The sequence below is a fragment of the Passer montanus genome, unplaced genomic scaffold (genome assembly GCF_014805655.1).
Source record: "Passer montanus isolate IOZ18808 unplaced genomic scaffold, ASM1480565v1 scaffold110, whole genome shotgun sequence".
NCBI classification, from domain to species: Eukaryota; Metazoa; Chordata; class Aves; order Passeriformes; family Passeridae; genus Passer; species Passer montanus.
In genome coordinates, this window is record NW_024357614.1 from 1597154 (window position 1) to 1621338 (window position 24185).

Genomic DNA, 24185 nt, shown 5'->3' on the forward strand with positions numbered 1-24185 from the left:
TCCAGCAATATCTCTTAGGGGGTATTATGATGCTGCCCTGAAGGAAAGGGTAACTCAGGTTCTTTTTAATAAATCCCTGGGGACAGATTAGAGTGAAACTGCACTGAACAGCCAATTTTTATACATATCTATATGTACACATACATACATATATATATGTGTGTGTATATATATATGGAGGGTTTACTTTACCAGAGTTTGGCTGCAATGGATAAGAAGTATGTAGCCATTTTGGTTATTATTATCTCTAGTAATATAGCAATATAAAAGTATAAAAATTTAGATGCTTTCATTATTACCTGTAGAAATATAGCAATATCAAAGTATATAGATATCACTTAAGCAAATACATAAGGAAAAGAAAAGAAGAAAGAGAAAGAAAGTTTAAAAGTAGATAGAGAAGAATGATAATACCACTCATAGATTTAGTAATGAAACTTGGTTATAATTGCAGTCTTCATTGGTGGAAGTCATGTTTGCAGTCCTGATCTGCCAGAAATGAGGGAAGCCCCCAAAACATAGATTTCAGTGGGTTAATATATGTTTAGGTGGGAATATCCAGGTTCTCCCCCTGGGCAGGGGGCAGTTTTACACTGTGAATCATGTGCAGTCTGGTGGAAGGCCCCAGAAGTGAGTCTGGGGGTGCCTGGGGGCACCTTGTAAGACATGGCAGCTGCCTCTCACCTCAGTGAGGCTGAGCCAGTTATGCCCCATCAGAAGGAATGAAAACCCTCAGGATAATGTTTGAATTTCCTGATAACCTTCTCCAATGGGGTGGGAGAACTTTTTCACCTGACAAGGCTGTGTAAGGGAGGACATTTATATGATGAAAAACACTATCTCACCTTCACAGGTTCTGCATTTTATTGACCTTCTCCCTTATGTGGCTCAGACCCAGCTTGCAGCCTCCAGTGGTGGGTGGTCACCCTCTCTGCATGTGGGCAGTTACTTTGCAAACCTGGTCTCAGAAGAGCACCTGCTGCTTTTGCAAGTGGTGGGTTGTGAGTGGTTAAGCATTAACATTTCACTCTCCAACAGGGGGCAATGGAAGTTTGTCAGGCAACATCTCACCTTTTCTAGAGAACCAGAAGACTTAGAAGAGAGACTTCTTACATTAGGACTGTTTCTTGTATTTTCAAATCAAAGTACATTTCTAATCAGCCATTTGCAAATCCCAATGTCCTGGATTTTGTGAATGTTTGCTGCTCCCCATCTAAAGACTGCACAAAGATGCAGTGTTCCACAGCCAGAATCTTGCCAGAAGCTCTCCAAATGCTGAAGGAATTACAGGTAGTCAGGAACTCTGGGGAAAGGGTAGTCCTCTGCCTTAATATTTGAATGCCACACTGAAAGCAAGTCCTGGTACTGGAAATGCAGAGTGTATGGTTCAGCTCTGTGCAAGTAGGAGTAAGTGGTAGTTTAATGTATGGATCTGTATCACCATGGGAATCTAAGATTCCAGTCAGCTGTTAACTGCAGCTCAAATACTGTGGAACAATATGACACACTGTGTAATATTACAATAAAAATACTTCTATGTGTACATATATAATATTACTGTGTAATCAAGTAATCTTGATTATTATTTTGTAGTACACATTTTTGGAAGACATATTGATTTCTAATATATTTAATACTATCAGATCTTTGAATTGTTTCCTGCTGTAATTGATGGTAGAACAAATACAAATATTATCCATTAAAATCTGAGTTCAAACTAAAACTTATTCTAACAACTGAGTAGAATTTAATTCTGTGCATGTCATGTTTGAATATTATCTGTGCAGATCATGTTCTATTAATTTAGTTGCCACGTATGGTCATAAGAACTCTTTTAGAATGCTTATCGGTTTCACAACTACTTGAGTTTAACAACAGAAGTAGCAAAATAGGAATGCAGTCAATTTTATTTCAGGGTCTGGATACACTCATTTACATGTGACATTTTTGTTACACTAGAAATATATTTTGCAAATTTCTTTTGTATAAATAATATTATTTGGATTAATCTTGTATTCTTTTAAGTCCTTTTTTTGGCTTTTGCATGCTGCAAAATTCATGATAATGAAAAAGCAATAAGTATTCAAGGTCTAAAATTGAAAAATCATGCAGATAAAGAGCATTCATGTTACTTGCATTATTCAGTGCACATTCTGAATAATCTGTCGTATAAGTGGATATAAGTGGATAACATCCACTCAGCTTGCAGCAAACCTGGTACTCAGGTGATCTCTTTCTCAGCCTGCTAGTTTCCTGAAAAGCGCTGCCCATTAGGTGCTCCAACATGATGAGGAGAAAGTGATGCCAAAGAGAGAACCAGCAGTGCAATGCACACAGACTATTATCTTACTTTTTTTCAGTTTATATTATATAGGCATGTGGGAGTGGAGAACCATTGTTGAATGAAGAATTTCAGTCTGAGGTGTTGGTATTCCACAGAAATCTTTCCAGAAGACTATTCCCAGGGATGAGAACGCTTTTCATCATTTAGTTCATGACAAACTGCCAGTATTCTGCTGTTCCTGACAGATGCCAAATGTGTTGTTATGAAAAACGTTGGTGGAGTTTATCAAGGTCACACAAGGTATGTGTACCCATCTTAACAAAACCATAGCTTGTTTTAGTTGGGTCTTGGATAGACAGGTTTGACAAGAAACAAACTCAGAAGTTGTGGTATCTCAGCAGTTTCCCTCTCTCAACCTTGTCTTGAAAGACATAAGTCTATTATTAGTTAAGAAAATAAAACTCTTTGTCTATCTTTTATAAGACAGAGATTCTAGTAGTCTTGTTTCAATATTGTTCGTGAGCACTAAAATACCTGTAAACTCAGAGAAGTAAAATCATGCAGCTTTATGTACAACATTTTCAATATTACGTCACACGAATGCAATGAGAAATAGCATGCACAAAACCACCTTTTATTAACATTAGTGGAGTTCACAAATGTAAACATGAATGATTACACCAGTCAAATCCAATCAGCATTTGCAAACTGATATCTCACAATTTAGATTTAACTAGGCAGTGGTAAAAGTGTTAAAGCAGGATTAAAGTTGGCTGTGATTATTTAAACTCCTGCCATTGGAATTCATTGCTTCAGCTCACAGTACTTTAAGTTGTGTGTTGAGATTCATCTACGCAGAACTGATACATGCAGAGAACAGTAAAGAGAGAACAGTCAGCCAGAATGGGGGTTAAGGTCTAGTTGGAAAGGTCTAGAGCTGCTTGGACAATTGTTTCCTTACAGGCACTTGAAATATTGGAAACAAAAACATGTTACTTTAAACTATGGCCTTATGGAAACAAAAGTTTCTTGGAACACAAAGGGATTTATGAGTAGCAGCAGCAGCCTGTCAATACCTAATCTGAGGTACATTACCAGGTAGTGAAACTCACAGACTGAAGGTTTTTCTGCTAGAACTAAACATTAAAATCCATTTATTTGAAATGGAAAATAAATTGTGTTTCTTTTTTAAAGGATATTCAGTTTTTCTTAGTGGTGCACTTGGGAAACCTCAGTGCATGAACCAAACCCTCAGCTACAGGTGTCATGTGCTGGTTAGATCATGTCCCTGTCAGTATTAGGATGTATTTATGCAACCCAGTGGAAGGTGCCCTACAAACCTCTCACCTAAGCCCTCTTTCAAAGTAGTTGGAAGTTTTGCTTAGAATATATGAAACAATATTAAATAGGGACTGCTATGTCAACTCAATAAGCAGGTTTACATGATGGAAAAGAAAAATTATTTTCAGCTCCAGCGTTTTATCCAGCTGCAGCAGTGTGAGATTGTCACTTGTGATGTAAGTATCATGGGTTCCAAGCATGTGCCTGAAAGCACCTCTCAGACAGGATGAGGCTGTATTATGCTGAAATAAATAAATTACAACTGTGATAATTTGAAATTGTAAGATAGATAACATTTTAAAATTGGGCTGGTTTTCATCTTTTGATTGAAATGAAAAATAAATTTAATTTTCAATTCAGTGTGTTCTTGATATGTAAAAAAAAAGGAGGTTTTTTTGAGATATATCTTTTGAGATATATATTTTGAGATATATCACTTGAGATACTGTAACATTTTCTATTTAGCTTCCACTTATTTTCTCTACTTATATGTTTGGTTTTTGTGTTTGTTTGTTTTTGCTTTGTTTTGTTTTGTTTTGTTTTGTTTTGGTTTGGTTTGGTTTGTTTTTTTTTTAAATTTCATTTTCTTGACTAGTCATACAAGGGCAGATGACTCTTGTGGAGAATTTTTTGTTGAATTTGCTTTTGCCTATCTCCTGTTTGGTCCTAGAAGTACCCTAAAAATGATAAATATTGGAATTACCTCTGAGTTCCAGTTTACGGTCTTCATTCAGATATTGAAAGAAAATCATTGTAGAGACCCAGGTTTGCCTTCCAGAAGCATGAAAATATAAATGGAAAGAAGGTAGTGAATCACTATATTGTGCTTGGTGACATCACATACCACGTGAAAGTGGGATATACTCATAATTTTTGCTCTATTTTCAAATTGGACATGAAGATAAAATATGGAAGCAGGAAAAAGCAGGAATATAATCAGGAATACTATAACATCTCATGAGAATTAACCAACCTCTGCTTTTTAAAATTATTATTATTTTTTGCAGAGGCTTGACAGAGGAAGCAATTTGAGATACTTTTCATATTCAGCTTATGACCCCTGCATGAGCGTAGCATAATGAGCGCTGTCAGCGTAGTCACACTTCTCACTTATGTTCTATTTATTTTTTGGAAAGTATTTTCATGATTGCAAGGGCTGGTGTTTCACACTCCACAGATTGAGAATGGTTGTCTAAGCGCTTAGAGCACTAACACATTACTTGGAAGACCCACATTCAGTTCACAGCCCAAGTGTGGCCCCTGGCAAATGGTTTACTCTCTCTCCTTCATTTGCAACTTAACAGGAGAGACTAGCACTCCACAACCACAGCCCAAATAGGAAAGAAACCAGGTTTGTTAAAGTATTATGCTAGGTAAAGTTTCTATTAAAAAAATTGATACAAGAAGAGGATACATCCATGTATCCTCTTTATCTGTAAATACACGTGCTTTCCATTTATTTAGGAGAAAATATTTGCTTTCTTTTCTGCAGAACTCCAATAAGAAATAAGATTATTGTTACAGGACTATTTTCAGGTAGCTGTTGTATCAGTGTCCAAGGCAACTTATTTTTCCAGGTTTTTTCTTCCTATTTATGGTAGAATACAGAGTATGCAACTCAGTTGTTGAGTTACAATTTTGGAATGTGAGCATTAACAATCTTGAGCTGATTGTATTTTATTTGGTATTTGAAGTATTGCAGTATTATAAAAGATTATATTGTACATTGGCAAAAACTATGCATGTTCTAACATGTGATCTTTAGCTTTGAGTAAGATACTGTCTTGCTTTTCTATCCAGGTATATTTTAAAGTCCAAACAACTACAGCAAAAACATGTATCTGTAGGGTACATGCATCAGAAGAATTTTGCTTCAGACATACCTGCCATTTTCGGCATATTTTACCAAGATTTATATTTTATATTTGCAAGTTTTATGTTGTGTAAATGCATTAAGTTTCCTTCAGCTGAAAGTAGGAGGCTGAAAACATTGGTGAAATACCATGCATTTAAGGCAAATATTTCAGTGTTAGTTGTTGTTAGTTGTTGTTAGTTAACAAGAAAATGTATAATTTCTAGTGTTAACTACATCTAATGTAACAAAGATAGATACTGAATATTTTGAGTCTTAACAAGAAAATGTATAATTTCTAGTGTTAACTACATCTAATGTAACAAAGATAGATACTGAATATTTTGATCTGAAAATATTAAAATATGTTATAGCCTTACTCATTTGCACTTTCTTAATTCAGTTGTCTAGTAATTTGTGTAAAAAAAAACCAATAGCCTCTCTTTATATTTCTGAAAGGATTAAAAAGATGAAAGCTATATTTTAAGGTTATTATACTTCACTATAATCAGGAATTTCTCACAGAACATTTATTAATGTTGTTTGAAGTTTTATTATAACTAAAAAACCTAAAACTTACTTGCTCCTCACAGATGATGCAGGTAAGATACAATGTTGTTCTGTGTCTTAGTACATTATTTCTTCCAGAAAATCAAGCGATTTTCAGTAATTTTCCCAGTCTCAACAGTAATGAGTGAGAATAGAGGCAGAGTCTCACTGGTGCTGTGCTCACTGATGGAGAAAGAAGGTTCATTAGGGATCCAGTTATGGCAAATTTAGGAGGCACTTAGAGCAGACAGAATACTCCTGCTGACAAATCAAGACTAGAGTCTGAATCTGCTCTGCAGGGGTAAAACTTCAGTTTAATAGCACCCTTTGGCATTAGCAAATTATTTTGATAACATAGTGCCTGCAAACCTTGTTGCCTTATTTTGTTCCATTTGCCCATTTCAGTCTCCTTCACACTCATTGTTCTGAGGAGCTAATTCTTTTTTTGAATTAAGATTGGAAATAAATAAAAAAACAAACCAAACAACCAAAAGCTAAGCCTGTTTTCTCATTATTTACAGGTAGTCTTCACATGGGAATTGATGGGATCTGATTACAAATACTTTTTTCTCACAGAGACTTACTATAACAGAAGGCAGATATTTAGCATTGGATAATAAGGTGCAAAGAAGAAGGGGTAAAAGGAAATACAATAAGTTTTCTTCAACTGGACTGTAGTGTGCCTGATTTCTGGAATGTAGGCCCTGAGCTCATCCTGAATTTCTGGATGTTAATTCTGTTGTTTCATGGATGGGAGTTTTTAATATTCTCAATATTTGCAGATGGAGAACATGATGTTAGAATTATTTGCTATTAAGTTTTTAAGCCCATGATTTCAGGAATGAAAAAAAAAAAAATTATATGGATGCTCTCTTTCACATGTACTTTGACCAATGCTTTTAAACTGAATCAAAAAAAAAAATGAGGATTTACTTATACAGAGTTTAAAGTAGGGACTATTGCTCAACATTTTTTTTTTTTACTTCTGTCACTGAAATATATAATTTTGTTTTCCAGACATGGACATCTAAACCCACTATAGTTGAAGTGCACAATTTATGTAGCCTAAGGGTTGTATTTTCTATAAGGTTAAGTATGACTCATTGGAAACATCTAAATCCTGGGTGGTGATTCACCATAGGAGTGAATTAGTGCTTTTGGATGCAGGGTGACCAAGGTAGGTCATCAAAGATAAACACAAAAAAGAGAACAAACAGATGACTCATAGCATTGAGAGCAAAACACAAGAATCATTCAGAATTTCGTGATCAGTTTAACAATGTTTCTAGCGAGAAAACAAAACAGATCTCTCATGTCAGCTGCTTTTTCCTTCCTTCTGTTGTAGTGATGTCTAAAAAATTGAATAAACTTGTAGTCCTAGCCAAAACTTCTATTTCAATGAACTTATATTTAATTTTAAATAAGTTGTGGCAAATTAGTGAAATGGATATTGTGAGAGGATGAGTGGAACATCAAGACAACAAAATTATGTAAGAAACCGAATGCAGCAAGACAAACCGATGAGAAGCGTTTGTCACACACCTAAATGAAAACAAACTTGCCCCGGCAACCTCCATAAACAACAATGGATTTTTGCACACATCACAACAGAATAGGGTTTCATTTTGGCACAAGGAGGAGAAAGTGTTAGCCTGGAACATCAGTTTTCAGACATGTTCTTGGTTTTTGGGAGGGTGCCATAGGGCTGAGAAGTGCTTTTGAGAACATCCCAGTAACAGAATGTTAAAGCTCATGTTACTGGGGCAGCATATGAGAGGCTGCCTATCTAATACTACTTTAAAATTAAATATCCTGGATCCACGAGAGCTAGAGATGCCACATAGGAGGGGAAAGAAATTGAGTGTAATCTGTGAGAAGGAGAAGTTGATGCAATAGAGGGACAGGTGAAAACCAAAAGCAAGTGGGTAATCTTGGAAATTACAAAGTTGCTACCAACAAAATACTTGTAAGAATAGTTTCTGTATCTGATATGTTTTTTTTGCTGATACAGTTTACAGTGGGGTAGTAATATCTTTGATACACTTTTCTAGAACAAAAACACTTACATGGAAATCTTTTCATTACAGTGTAATATTGTCTGAGATAATCTATTAATTGCTTCCTGCATTGGAATTGTTAAACAGTTACCTTATGTTCCCCAAAACAACCTCTATTTTAAAAAATGTTTAGACTGATGAAACTGTTGCTGCAAGTCAGGCTTGCCTCCACGGGTTAAGGTGAAAGATAATTATCTTAACATTGCAAATATACAAAAATATTAACTATGCTCTTTGACTGAAGACAGGTCTTATTGTCTGTCTGTAAATGCCTAAGTTACTATGGAACAATGAACCAATGTCTACATGGCGTGCAATGTCTGCATGTCCAAGAATTATTGCTCTTGGCCTCCAAAACTGTCTTTACAGGTGCCTGTCTGGGAACTTTCATCTGGTATAGTTGTTTGCTCTTCTGGAAAAATTAGATCAACAGAAGTGTCTGAATATAGGTGTAGATGAAGTATTTGTGGATGGTCCAAAGACAAGAGGTTTAGTACTGTATATAATGTAAAAAGGACTCATCTCCTGAGCAGAAGCTTATTCTGGTAAAATAAATGTTAATGAGGCAAACAGGCATGAACATCCTCTTCCTCACTAACACATAGTTAAGATGTTTGTGAACTTTGTCACTCAACCTCAATAACTTTTTTTTCAGCAGTTTCTGAAATGTCTGAAAAACATTTGCTGAGTTCATAACCGATATTGCAAACTGATTTTCCTAAGAACTTGCTCTTCCACAACCCTCCCGTGAGTCTACAACTGCTTTGTCTTGTAAAGGATAATGAAGTAGAGCTACAAGGTAGCCACAAAAGCAAAACATGGATTCATTCACAGCATCAGGGATTGCTGGGTTGCTTCAATTAATGAAAAGGTATGTGTTGCTGATTCAAAAACCTCAACCAAAATGCAAATTTTTATAGACCTAATTAACATAGAACAACCTGGTTCTCATGTATGAAATGGGAATCAGTTTCCCCCTAATAATTAACACTATTGGAACAGAGTTTAATTATAGGAATCAATAAATCATGCAAATCCTGAAAAATACTGTTCCTATCATATAAATCTGATAGTCTATATGACTTAAGATAATGTCCTTTGTGAATGTGAAGGAAAGTATCAAATCGGAGTGGGTAATTTGTTTAATCAGTCTTTGTAGAAGTGAAACTAAGATTCACAAATATCTTGTAATATAATTAGCAACATTGTTGCTAATTGCCAAATAAGTTATGATTATTGGTTGGTGTAATCTACATTTTTTTTACGGTAAAACATACTATTTTCTATTTCTGACTATAAACACATGGAACATTATTTTAAGAAAATTAACAGCTTTAAAAACAACAGTAAATAACATGTTTTATTTAAAGCCATTGACAGTGTTCTGCTTAATTACATTTAAGAATGCTGGGATTCTTAGTGCTTATGACATAAAATGGTTACCAAAGGCTTGAAATTGCCGATGGTCTAAGTAGAATTTTCTAACAATTCATTCAGATATAGAAAGAAAGGAGAATTTCTACTGCATTTTAAAATTCATCAAGAATTACTTTGCTTAGTGAATGAAAAAGGTGTGCATCCCAGCATTTTTATTCTTTTCCTGCTGTGATTTTTTTCATCAAGACAGGCAGTCTGAATTATTTTAAAATAAAGTTAACCCAACAGATCAGACAGAACAAAGATAAAATGTAACAGGAAATTTGAGGTGTCACTATGATTTTAGTGTGTTCAGGTTTTTGATGGGGCCAAATTGGCATAGAATTTTTTGTTTAGAACTGAGTGCAGTAGCTGAGGGTGCTTTGTGGCTGCAGAAGCATGCATTGCCATTTGCCATCATCACAAGAAATAAAATAAATGTTTGTAAGATTCTCTGTTCTCTAAGAAATTGAAATTATCTTATTTTAAAAGTGTACTTAAGTGAAATTATTTGTAATTGTACAAAACAGCTTTTACCTAGGTTTTTAACTATATATGATACAGATTTATTTTGCCATCATGTTTGTATGTTATAACGTGAATTAGATAAAGCATACAGTGATCATTAGAGACTGTAGCGAAGACCAGAAGGATTATCAACATATTTATTTGATGCTTGCTTTTTGCAAAATGAATAATGGAGCAGTTAATAAAAATACAAAATTTTGGAAGAAATGACGCTGTAGTATAGTATGCCCTCTGTTTACAGTGTGTTGCTAAATATCCTAGTGGGCAGATGGAGGCAGTCAGTGCTGTGTGGTTGTACAGGGGTCAACCATCAGGGTTACCCTGGCTGTCCAGGGCTGTGCTGTTCTGTGTGAGGACTGTGATGCTGGTGCTCCTGAGGGCAGAACACTTTGATGTAGGGCTCTAGCCTAACACTCTTCTGAATGTCAAATAGGTTTGCTAGAGACATGGAAATAGAAATTACTCCGTGCTAGGATGAATCGCTCATACATGAACGTGAGTGTTTTATGTTTTGATTTTCAAAGCCAAGAGCATCTCCTTTTCCAGTGGCTCAGCCATTGCCAGATATGTCTGTAATACCCTGAGGGTTTCATATTTGCAAATGGCTTGAGTCCAGGTAATTTCCCTGAATACTGGGTGTAGGTTAGACAGCGATGAGGACTTCCGCTGTCTGAAGTTGTCCCGTGTGTAGCCTAATCCACAAGAAGTCCCCTCTCTGGGACTGCCTTTGTATGGTGTTACAATACAGAGATATATAGACTTCTGCACACATACATGGAAAGAGAAAAGCATGTTTATATGCATATAGTGAAGTTCACATGAGCTTGTGCACAATTAACCAGCTCTGACGTGTGTGATGAATGTGCTTACAGCTTCAGTTTTTTTGGAATACTGCTTGCACTACAGCACACGCAGAAACTGGGTTTCAACTAAGAGGTCTGTGAAGTTTCAAAGTAATGTCAGAGTAAAAGCTGGCAAGACACTGTGGAGTAATAAAGAATCAAAGCAGATTATCATTTGTGTGCAGAAAAAAAAAAGAAATAGTAACAAAGGGTGCACCTCACACTGTGTAAATTAATTTAAAGAAATAGTCTCTCAGTTATACTTTTAAGTGAGAGGAATATTAGGCACAGTATGCTCCAAAGGCCAGCTTTAACTAAAAGCCAATTTTCAAAGATCTTTCATGTTTCATAATGGTCAAGAAGTTCTTATCACCTTGTAATCTTTTTAGATTGGCATCCTTAAGTAAAGTGAGCATGACTTTTTTTCCTTCAAGTCATTTGTGATAAAGAGGACTCTGATTTTCCATTAGTAGAGTAGTAATTTGAGCACTAGCATAACTCTCTGGAAATGAACATTGTCATGATGTCATGAAAGCATGACAGAGAAGAGAATCTATATAACTTCAGACAAAAAAAATAGGGAAAAAAAAGAAAAAAAAATGGAGAATGCTTCTACCTCTCACTTTCTCCCTTGGACTATTTGTACAGAGAATATGTAGAGTTAAGCAATTTATTACTGTGGATTTTGATAAAAGCTTATTTCCAAGAGCCAGTTTGAGACTTAGGTTTTGATGTTGTATAATATGAAGAATAATAAGAAATAATTTAGATAAATTATGTTGGGTGAACTTGAAAAGTCGCAAGATGTTGAGGTTCTTAAAAATGTTTTCATTGTGTTTTCTTTCTCTTTATATTTCCAGGATAATTGGTTGAACAGGAAGGCAAATCATGTTTGCAAAGAACCTCTGAATAACAATTTATTTCTTGTGTTTTTAACATTAAAAGTTCTGTAAACTACCCAACCCTATTCAGTCTCTTTGCTGGCATTGTTCCTCTGGATATAGGGTTGGAAATATCTCTGGAACTGGACAAATTTTAATTGTGCTAATATTGAATGCTATGCATATTTCAAAATCTATTAAGTGTGACCTTTTACAATCCTGACCTTAACTATGCTGTTTTGAGATCAGAAGTTGTGCAGAAACATTTTCCCTCAAGTCAAATAGGGATACACATAAATAAATGCTGTCAGAGCTCCCAGGCAGAAGTAAGTGGCCTAATGCTTCTACTTTTTGTGAGATGCATCCAAGCACTGCTGTCATCCAGCTCTCTGTTGCCCATTTTAGGACATTTTTGCACAGTAGTTTCACACTTTACATTAGCAGGAAATAGGATCACTCTTTCCTCCACCTCCCTTCCTGCAACAAGGTGCCTCCGGGCTGTGCCAAACCTGGGTGTCTCTTTGGAAATATGTCACTGTCTGTATGAGAGACTGTAGCATGTCAGTGCAGTGCTGATTTTGAATACAGACATTTTCCTGCAAGACCTTTCTGGCTGAGCCAACCTTCCCTTGCTCTTGCCAGTTAAACCTTAGGGGAATTCAGAGCTGAAGTTGATTAGGATTGATGAACCCTGGTTACACAACAGCCCCAAAGGTTATTAGTACCTTTCAGATGATGGGTATAAAATGTCACATGATTTCCTTCCTGCAATCTTTTATTGTTTTGTAGATACATGTGAAAAGGGCACTTTTCACTGACGTGATTCATTCTGACCAATATTGAATGAAACAATTCAAATTTTTTGAGCGTGTGCCAACTGCTCATTTATCAGCTTTCATTAAAACAGATTAAAGATCAAATTAATTTTAAAGAAAGTTGTTGTTAATACTTAGGCAGTGGTCTTCTCTGAGGTTTCAGATGAGTAACAAAAAGGGAAAACAGCATCATTTAATGCTGCTCTTTGTGAAAAACAACTCCTGTGACAAAGCTTTTAAGATACTAATATTTTGTATGGCTTCCTTGGGTGCCTGACAGAATTTATTTTATCCCAAAGGGTAAAAATTTGAGTTTACTCACTGGCTTTCTGTAGAATAAAACTTGTTTCCTTCCACACCTCCCCCCAAAAGAGTTTGCTAAAATTATTAATAAAAGCAGTACAAAGCAGTAATAGGACCATGACCAAAGACAGACCAGACCATGACCAGAGAGTATAATTTTCTTCTGTGCTTGAAGCTATTAGCGAGGAGAGAGGAGTAGCTGCAAACTGATAAGATGTTAAAGTTATGAGCTAGAACTCTGACTGTGTAGTTGGCACTGCTAATAAAGGCATGAAGAGCAGGAAGATGACTTGCATTGGGGCACCACTTAGTGCCCAGTAACACATTTTTCTTCCTTTGCTTCCTAGCTCCTATAATGTAAGGGTTTGTTTGGAAATTAATTAAACTTTCATAGCTGTTAGTGGTTAAAGAAATTTCAGAGAATGAAAATGTTATATTTCTCTAAGGAAACAGGAAAGCAAGTAATATGGAAATAATTTTGTAATGAACTATTTTTCAGTTGGAGAGAGCAACTACAGATGCTAGATTTCAATAAATTCAATACTGACAGAATTCTATTGTAGCAGTTACTTTTAAAAGCAATTGTATTATTGTAGGATATTAGCTTTGATGGAACTATGTTTTCTTACAAGTGAAGAGATGATTCATTTTCACATTTTGTAGTACATAATTATGAGTTTTATTGTCTGGAGTATGGCCATACCATGCTGATTTCTTGTTGTCTTTGCTTTGTTTTACTCATTCTTGGTAGGACTAAGCATACCTTGGTCCTGAACACATTCTGGCCTGTGAGCATTTTAGTTTTAATGCTGCCACACTGGGAAATGTCACTTTGCTTGTGTCATTATTAGTCTGAACTGTACATCATAAAGTTAGGTTAGCAATAAATATGGTAAATGAAACCTACCAATAACAAATACCTATATTTTTTTGTAGATTGGATAAGAAATAGTGAATGTTTCAGCTTCGTTACTTTTGGATCACTTGTCATTACTTGTAAGGAAAAAAGAACCTGTGAACTGCAAAAGGAAATGAGAGAATAAGGAAAAGAGAAACTTCTGGAAAGTTTTTTCTTTATGTACTTAAATGATGAGATATACCCTTACTGGATTTTAAAACTCTCAGCTTAGAGAAGGTTTTTTTTCAGATGAGAATAAATTAAAAAATATATATATATATTATGGTAGTAATTCAGGGACCCTAAAAATTATTCCTGCTGTATATCAGGGGGTAGTATGCTGGCAGAAGACCTGTAAGATTCAGAGAGAGAAACCTTTACTTAACTAGATAAAATGGTAAATATAATTAACAGTGAAAAAAGTCCTACTATAATCACCTTCTTTTAATTTTGTCTAGTGTTGGAGACATTTATATTTGACAAAAGACCAAAAAGTACCATCACCTTTGCATCAGTCCTGTGTTCTCAGAAGAGTTACACATGGTTGTGTTTTCCTTCTTCACATCTACCACTATGCAAGCATAGACCTGCATGCTGCTATGTAGCTTTATCAATATTCTGTGCTGTCTGGAGTCTCAACCTGCTAGTCAGCAAAGCTCTGTACCATCAAGATTTTCTCCCACATTTGGGATCTTGACTATGTTGGAAAAGTGCTTTGTAAAAAAATGTTATTTTTCAGCTATTTGATATAGCACATCTGGAAATGCTCTTGCATATTAGTATAGCTGATAGATGTTGCACTGAGTTGTGAAAAGTCTTAGCCTCACACTGAAATGTTCACAATATAAATAATTAATCCATGTAGTATGCTTCACAGGGAAAAATATCATGAAAATGTTAACTTTAATTTTCATTTTTGGACAGTATGTTTAGTTGTTCATCCATTATGTAAACAAAATTCACATTGATACTATTAATATTTTGTTTATGTAATGAATTCTTAAGAAGCACAACATTTGGCCTTTTTAAATCTCTCTCTGATGGAGCTTTTAATTAACAGTAAGATGATTTGATGTGCTATTCTATTTTTGTGCTATAAAGCACTCCAATGTAGCTGGATTAAAGGCAATGTAAACTGAAATGAGGGTCACACAAATATCCAAATACTTCAGTCTTATTTAGCAGAACATTGGACACCAAAGAAGACATGAAAACCTGACATTGAACCTTAGGCTATTCTCTCTGCCACTTTTATATTTGCTGTTGCACAGCTTCAGAAATGTAAGCCCCCTTCTAGATGAATTATTTCTTGTTATTCTGTACAATGTTTAATGATTTCTGTAAACAAAACATCTCTTTTGATGATGTCAGGAAGTACTTTGATGCACTGGTCACACTAGATCAAGGCTACTTTCCATGAATTTGAGTTGTGTATTTTTATTTCTTCCTTTTTTTGGAGGTGGAATTGATGTAACAGAAAAAGTTCACAGTCATCTCTTCATTATCAGTTGTAGTGAAACTGGCATGTCCCAGAAAGTGGAAAACAGCTGAAGCAGACAGCTGTAGGGTGCTGAAGGATGTGAAGATTGATGTGGGAAGGACCTCAGCTCATTGCTGCCAAGCTCCATGAAGGTCCCTCACTTGGAACCCTAGGGAGGGGAGCACCACAGGAGTGGTGTCTCTGTGCTTCCCTGCTGTTCAAAACTTCTTGTATGTCCATAATGCTCAGGACATGGTCTGTTCTGCAGCACTTTGTCTCACGTTCTTCCTCCTCTACACTGCCTTTGCCAGAGGAAATAAATTATTTCCTCAGCTGCTTGAGTTTCAGCATTTCCCCCAAAGAACTCTTAACTCTTGCCTTTTTTTGGCTGCTCACTGTTTCAGTTTTTCCTCTTCAGAGCCCTTTAATTTCTCACCCATGAGTGTTTTTACCCTTTTTTTCAGGTAATCCCACATGAAATATCTTCCAGACTTGTGCTACTTTAAATATTTCTATATCCGGTCCTGTTCCTCCCTCCCTCTCCTTCCTTTTTTGTTGGACTGTATAGCTGAGGTGTTTTCTGTCCCACTGCTAGATCCAGGACTTCTGAATCTCTTTTTTAACTTCTGTTCTCAATGAAAATTTCTTGTATTGAGCTCTGACTTCCCAGCAGATCCTGTCTATAAAACAGTTTGGGGGTAGAGTTTCCTTAGACTGCGGAACTGTTTATTTTCTTCTTTGGTCTTCTCTCTTTAGGTAGTTTCTGGTATCACTGAACAACAACAGCAACATGGCTTGTCATGGGAATCTAACTTCCCTACATACTCTGCCCTGTTTGAAAAATTAATCACATGAACAGGTGCAGTAGTCACATTAGTGCTCACTAATACGAAACAGCAGGCAATGTACATAGCTCTTCAAAGAGGCTGCAATTATCAGCTAGAGTAAACAATTTGCATAACTTCCCCATAATTATAACAAGCCCAGCTCAGTTTATGTTCTGGAAATCCCGGCATTGTTCACATATCATTAAACATACTAGGATTAAAATGGCCTTGCATGCCTTTTGTGGCCATCTTAACACCTTTTTCCTTTCTCTCTGTCTAAATATATGGACAGGAAAGTGCAACATTTAATTACTGAAATTCTTGATACTTTCTGTTTGCTGCTACTTTTTTTTCCTCTAATAATTTATTCTTTCTTTACCTAAATTGTGGTATTTGTTCCTGAAGCTTCTTCTCTGCAGTTCCAGGAAGATACACTTAGTTATTTTAATCATTCCCTAGTGTCAGTCTGAAAAATGCCATGTGCTGTTAGGAGTAGTTTAAGAAGTGGTTAATTACGTGCTATATGGCATGTAACACGCTAAATGTTGGAAAAGCGTGTAAACACTTAGCACTAAAACTATGCTTTTAGCCTATAGAAATTGGTAATTCTAAAGGAAGGGGGAAGAAAAAGTATACTTTCAAGAAAAACTGTCAAAGCTTGAGAATGTGATGTTCAGGTAGTCAAGCATTCCTTATAATTTATAATACGTAATAAGAACCCAGATGGGAATGTCACTTCATACAGTGTTCCAGTCTACTGTATTTGTATTTTGTAGTGTGTCAGTGTGTAAGTAGGCATTCAGTCTTATGCTTGTTACAATTAATTTCTTCACAGATATCTCAATAGACATAATGCTCTGAGTTTTCTGTATTATTAAAATTGATGAATTAACAGGAAATTGCAAAACATGACACAACAGTAGAGTTTCACCTTTTCAGTTGTATTACATTGAATAATTTGAATATTTCATACTACTTTTATTTATAATGCTTGCAGAATACTACAGAATACTTGCAGAATTAAGATCCAAATGAACTCTGTTTTTCTGTCTAAGCAAATGTGATGATTCTCTTAGGATCAAAATGAAATTTAATTATTGGCATTTATTGTTTAATTACACAGAACAGTTCTTCTATAGGATGGTTCAATTTGCTTTAACATGCTGTTATATTAAGTTCTGAAATATCTTCTGTTGCTGGAAAAAACCCAAAATGTATGGAATAGAAATCATGTAATTTGGGAATGCTATTTTTATGTAATCTTCAGACACCATGTGGAATTGAATACAATTATAATGTTTGTAGCTATTAATAATGTTCAGGGATAATAAACCATGTCTGATTAGGATGAACATTCACCATGTGTACCATGTAGTTCCCTCTGTGGAGAAATGAAAGTGGGAGGAGAAAAAAACCCCATGAAGTCATCTCTATATTCTTCGGAATGGATTTTTACAGCAGGTACAAATGTCAGTATTCAAAAATATATTTGGAGCAGCTCTCAGATAAATGGCTCTTTAAGGCAACAGACACAACCCAAACCACAGGAAGTTTCAAGTGAATATGAGGTACAACTCAGAGAGTGACAGAGCACTGTAACAGTCTACCCAGAGAAGTTGTGGAGTCTCCTGCTCTGTAGGTATTCAAAAACAGCCTGGACACGATCCTATATAATATGCTCTGGGTGAATTGATTTCACCAAGGGGGTTAGACTAAATAACCTTCAGAGCTCTCTTCCAACTCTCCCCACTCTTTAATTCTCTGAAAGTTTTGAAGAGACACTACGAAGGGATGTGTTTTACCAACTTCACCTTTTTCATGTAAAACTGCATCCAAGTGATCACCAGCCTGAGCCAGTCCTGCCTCAAATAAAATAAAAAGGCTTGTATTACAGATAGTGATATGACTAGTTACTCTGCTGATACAATGTGTAGAATCATGTTGGAACACATATGAATATTTCAGGTCTCAGTCATTAGACAACTCCACAGAAATGATAGAAGAAGTACTTGACTGCCCTGTAGGAAACCATGATAGGAACACCTGCTTATGATGGTGGACCCATGCTGGAGAATTTCACAGAGAACTGTCTCCTGTGGGGGGGACTCACAGGGGATGGACTCCTCTCCTGGAGCAGCAGAAAAAAGTCTCAGGTGATAATTGACCAAACCATCATACCCTGTCTCCCTGCGCTGTCAGTGGGAACAAGGGAGGGATTGGGGAGAAAAAGGTGTTTTTAAGATCTTATGTTACTTCTCATTATCTTCCTCTGACTCTGTTCGTAATAAATTTACTTTGTACTTTTTAGCTGAGCATGTTTTGCCCTTGAAGTGCTTTCTCCCAGTCTCTATCTCAGCTCATGAGCCCTGCATTAATTTTTTATTTTCCTCTGTCCAGCTCTGGCAGGGAAGGGTGAGTGAGCAGCTTTCATAGGTGCCTGGCATTTGGCCAGTGTCAAAACATGATGAGGGTAAGGTAAGGTTGTAAGATTTTATCATATTAATCTGAATATGAAATTAGTGTAATAAAACAACTGTCAAAGCCAAAACTTATTTATAATGATTTAGAACTGAAGTTGAATTAATAAACCTAGATTTTTATAGCTGTCTAAACCCTTACTCCCTAATGCTAAAATTGATAAGTGAAGAGGTTGCTCCATTATGTTATTTTGTCACCAAAAGTGGGATCTCATATTTAAAATTACTGCTCTTTCTTCCTCTGTGTGTCTATAATTCTGCACAGCAGCTTCTCAGGCACCTCTTTCATGCTTGCATCAAAATTCCAATTGGAATGTTTTTGCACTTCAAAATTGCTACAGGACCAGGTGTGGGCTCCTGCAGAATTAACATGGCTGCACAACATATTGGCCTTGAAACCTTTCATAGCTGGTCACAGTACAAAAAAAGGTGGAATAGGCTGCAGTCAAAGCTTCAAGGTAAAGGTTAAAAACTGTGTCGTTTCATCAAGTCTTGCTTTTCTCACTGCTATTGTATAACTTGTGTTTGGACGTTTTCAAAGTTTAATGATAACCACTACTTTTAGGTTGCTTACTACCCTGTTGGCACACTGAACTATTCAGTCATGGAATTAGTGGATAATTCTTCAAGGAATTAAACCCTCTGTATTTAGATAGGAAGTGTTTACTTCAAAACATGAAGACCTAAAGTTGCCAAAGTACAGAAAGACAGAATAACAGTGTGAAAATCAGGTCATGAGAACCCGCTGCCCTGGTGTTGGAAAGTCAGCCGTATTACATTGAGTCAGGCAAAGCAAGAGTGTGCTACCAAGGGAGAAAGATTTTTCTCTACAGTGTCCAGCTAAATAACTTAAATTTTTCTAAATGGCAAAATTGTTGGGTTTTATAGACATATATTTAAATAGAAATTTTAAAAATTTCAAAGGGGTTTTGTATGTTTTGACTTTTTGGCAAACCTCTCAGCTCTTGGCTGTCAATGTTTAAAGGACCTCTCAAACCAGAAAGAAATCTAACCACAGTATATACATTACAAACACTCAGGGGTGTTGCTAATCCTCAGTAGCCTTTTCCTCCCCCATGAGTTGTCAACCTTTACATAAGTGGAAAAGAAGAAAACATTAAACTCATAGTATGAATCAGAATATATCTGAGTATAAAAAACAATGGCAAGAGAACATTTAGAAGTAAGAAGAATGCAGATATGAAGTACAAATATTCCACCTTAATCAGCCACTGCAAAGAGGTAACTGAGAATTTATAACCTCTTCTGAAAATGTGTTTATCTGTCTGGCTATTAGTGCTGATAGCAGCTTATATAATCACCAGACATTTTCCCTGAAATATGGATGAAGTTAAATGAAGCCTTCCTTGGAGTCAGCCATCCTTCACTGGCATGCTGCTCAAAGAGTGAATTAGCTATAGATTGAAAGTGATGTACTGCTTTTCAAATGACAGAAGTTTCTCAGCAGTTCCTTTGAAAGAAAAATTAAGACAGATGAATATTCTAGCAGTCTCTGAAAAGGGTATAAAACTAGAGTGTCTGAAGCACTGACAGAGACAACATATACCACTTTCATTCTAGCACTAGGTAGGAAGTCTTTTGCACTGTGAAATAACTATTTTTAGACAGAGTTACTTATCAGTAAAATACTATGTTTTCTTTTACTGACTTCCCACCATTTATTATGTTTCTTCAAGGACCCCCAAATTCTTTCTTCTGAAAGTATAAACAGTGCAAGGGAAAGAAAAACAGTTAGAATTAAGTTTGAAACCATAAATCTATATTGATAATGCCAGAAGGATTTTAGACATTTGAATTCCTTTCATTTTACTAGAATTTAGGAGGTGGTGCTACTGAAAGTATGGGCTTCTTAGAATAATTGGATGGCTTGAATTGAAAGAGACCTTAAAGATAATCTAGTTCCAATCCTGTGCCTCATGTGTTTTATTGCTCCTGAAAATTAATAATACAGTATTTTTATTGCTGGTCTGTCGTGATTGTACATTATTCAGTGTCTAAAAAAAAATAGTATTGTGCCTCAGGGTTTTACAGGAAGCTGTATGGTGGCATAATAACAACCTGGAACTTCTGTGTATTTCACTGAGAAACACTCCCAACATGAAGGAGATGAGAAATAGGCAAGAAAGTGTGAGAAAATACGTAAGATGGTAGTACATTTGGGCAGAAGTACACAACTTAATTGACAGAAAAATATATTAAATCTTTGCTTGCTGCCACACAGCTGTTCATGCTAGACAAATAGTTTATTTGCCAGTTAGCTTGCCTCTGTTACTATATCGCATTTTACTGAATCTGAATAAACTAATATTTATGCCTTAGATCAACAAAAAATTACACCAAAACTTGTAAAGAGAGTATCTTTGCAGGTGAACTGGGGACAAATGTATACTGAAGGGGCCATTAGTATTCGCTTTCTTGTACTTCTCTTTAGTACTCTCCAGTATTTAATGGACACTTGAGGCCATCTTTCTTGGCACAAATATTGTCCATTAAATCTCCAGGGTGACACAGTTGCTTCTTTTATGCTGTGCTCGCTAATGTTCCCAGGTCCACTCTTCCAGTCTGAACTTTCAGATGCCAGCTTCTAGTCCTCAGTATTTATTTCCTTGGCAGCCAGCATCAAATGATTTCAACCTCTAGAGAGGAAGGCCAGACTGGCAGCAATTAAAGAAAGGTGGTGGTGCGTTACCAGTCTTGTTAGGTAGTGTACAAATACTGTCACTGAATGTCAATTGCCATTATAGTATGGTATATCTTACTGCTGGGAAAAAAAAAAAAAAAAAAAGAGCTTCAGTCTTCACTATTTTAGATGTGTCACAAACCCATGGTGAAAGGCTGAGGCCCATGTATTGTGGGGAGATTTTCCCAGGCAGCTGCTGTGTGAAAAAAAGTCTCAATAATCCTACCCCGGGCAAGGACTGCAAGTGCCATCGAAGAAATTTATACTATGCTACACAAGCTAATCACAGCAACTGTGAAACACTCAATATGCTGATTGCATTTCTGTTTTGTATTGTATCAGCTGGGTTTATTGTCTTTTCCATACCTTTTACCATCTGTACTTATCACAGATAGAGAAAGGAAAGTGATATAGAATCTGTGTGTTTATTTTTTTTTTTACAGGACAGACAAAGGGAAGGTTATATAGTGTGCTCTCACGGTGCAGGGCATTTATGGATTGCAAAGGTGTAGCATTGTAAACACTTCACAAAACACCTATTACCAGTTTTTGTAATTTGGGGGATGGTTCCTGATACATTCCTTCTCAGTTTACGTCCTTAGAGGAAAAAGCTATAGATTTTTATGAGAACGTGGACAAAAATGAGACTGTGAGAGACACAGCTTTATTGATAATAATAATGATAATGGGAGAATTTAGAGCAATGTTTTCAGAGCAATGTTTTCTTTGAAAAACTGTTTTCATTCAAAAAGCCAAAAATGTATCTATTTGGGTAAAAAATATTTATTAGTTTATTCCAAAAGTTTCCAACATTATAGTTTGCATTTTAAGAAATATCATTATGAACCTGATCAGTGATATTTTAATTCAATTAGTGTTTATGTTACTTAACATCAAATTACCTCATTGAATTTGAATATAATGTACTGTAAAGAAAGATAAATGCAAAAATATTTGTTTCTAACAGCTAACTCATTTAATGACCCTTTAATAAATAATCTCAAATTATTTTTTAAGGCAGAACACTTCAGATTGATGTTACTAGATGTGAAATTATATTGAGCAGATGGAAAACTCCATAGTCTTGTTCACATATTTATAATTTCTTTTTCTGTTCTTGAAGATAATTTCTGTTAGACTAAAACTCTTCACGTTTGACATTTTCTTTCTGTACCCTTTCTGTCCAATTTTCTCAGCCTGTTCTCTGTTGCATATATATATATATATGTCTGTGGTTGTTTGTTTTCTGTTTACTTTTTTTTTTCAGGTATATTTTCTTCTTTCCTTTGGTTCTTTCATTAGTTTTGCTTTGCACTTAAATCAACGTGAATATTAGGTTTTGTAGAAGTTTCTAGGTGTATTGAACCAGTACTTGCTTTTCTGTCTATGAGATACAATTCTGGCTTTTTCATTTAGTATAAATGTATCCTTTGAAAGTTCACCTATTTTTAAATTCCTTTGGACAATTCACTGCATAAGTGACTTACATTTTTTGGTTATTTACTGATGTTCTTTTATTGTTGCAGTCACTGAGACAGCTTTTTTGTATCACAGCTGGCCCGGCACCTGCAGTACTGAAGTTTGTACACTAAAGCTTATTGCAATTAAGTTCTGCATTGGGCAGGACCAGGGACAAGAGCCTATACTTTGCCCTTAAATATCAGCAATAATGATAGCCAATTGTTGTAAGGTCTTGGACAAGTCTAACCTGCTTTAAGGTAACTGAACTGTTTCTACTGTTGCACCTTTTTCTGTAACACTTGAGATTTTCTAATACATCTACTGATCCTTTTCCCTAATATTTAAAGGATAAAGGGAATTTATTGGCATCCAAAGGGCAAGGCACATTCATGTTCTCTATGTCACAAGAGCATCTTCTGTGGCAGCAGGCATGGGGGTAGTAAAAGCTGTAGATGTCTTTTTTCTGGATTGAAACAACACTGAGAATACCAATAGGCAGCTCTGCTGTCTCCCTGGTGGCATGTCAGAGAATTATAGAGCTGGAAGAATTAGTCATTGTCACATTTAAGGGGCCTTGGCCAGAAAGCCTTGGAAAGCTGTCATTATTGTGTCAGTTTTGCTGTTATTGCCTTGAACCAAGGCCCATTAATAACTAAGAAAGGGAATGTGTTCACATTTTCCATACTTTCCTTAGAAAGAATTTCATTCTGTATTCTCACCACAAACCTTTGCTTTTCTATGCCTCTGCTGTCTGGGAGGCATGTGAATCAGCAGTGGTTATTTGTCTAAGAGGAGGCATCTAGGTTTTCCTGGTTTAGTGCACCATTTTGTATCATACAACTGTATGCCACTTCCCCCTCACAAAGCAGTCACAACAGGGTGAGCTGCAGCTGCTTGTCTACAACTGCACAAAATCAAAATTTTACCTTCTGTCCTGGTGTAGGGGATGGCTGTCTCCTTGGGGATGGCTGTCTCCTTCACAGCTGTGGAAACATCCTGTGACAAGAGTGACCAGTGTGTGCATGAACAGACAGGGGCACTCAAGCTGATCTGGACCTTCCCCCCCACCATTGCTGCTGACTCACGATGTATACTGCTCATACTTTATTCACTCTGCTCCTGTGGCAAATTCACAAGAGACTCTGTAATTTAAATTTCAGTTCAGGGAAGACTTATTTCTTTCTCTTGACCTGGCTAGGGTACATTTGGTGTTTGCGTCACACATTTTGCAATTGGCAGGTTCTAGTCTCAATTAATTATCTCATGTGTTTTCCCAACCTCACACAAAAGAAACATTTTTAACAAAATGCATCCTTTATGCTATCTTAGGTAGGTACAGAACTAGCAGGACTTTTATGAATTGCTGATTTAATTTTAAAATATATATTGGGTAGGGCTTAAAGTTTATTTTTCCACTTAGATGTTATTTTTTCTCTGCTGTCATGTCCTTTTCCAGTCACTTTCATTATCTGT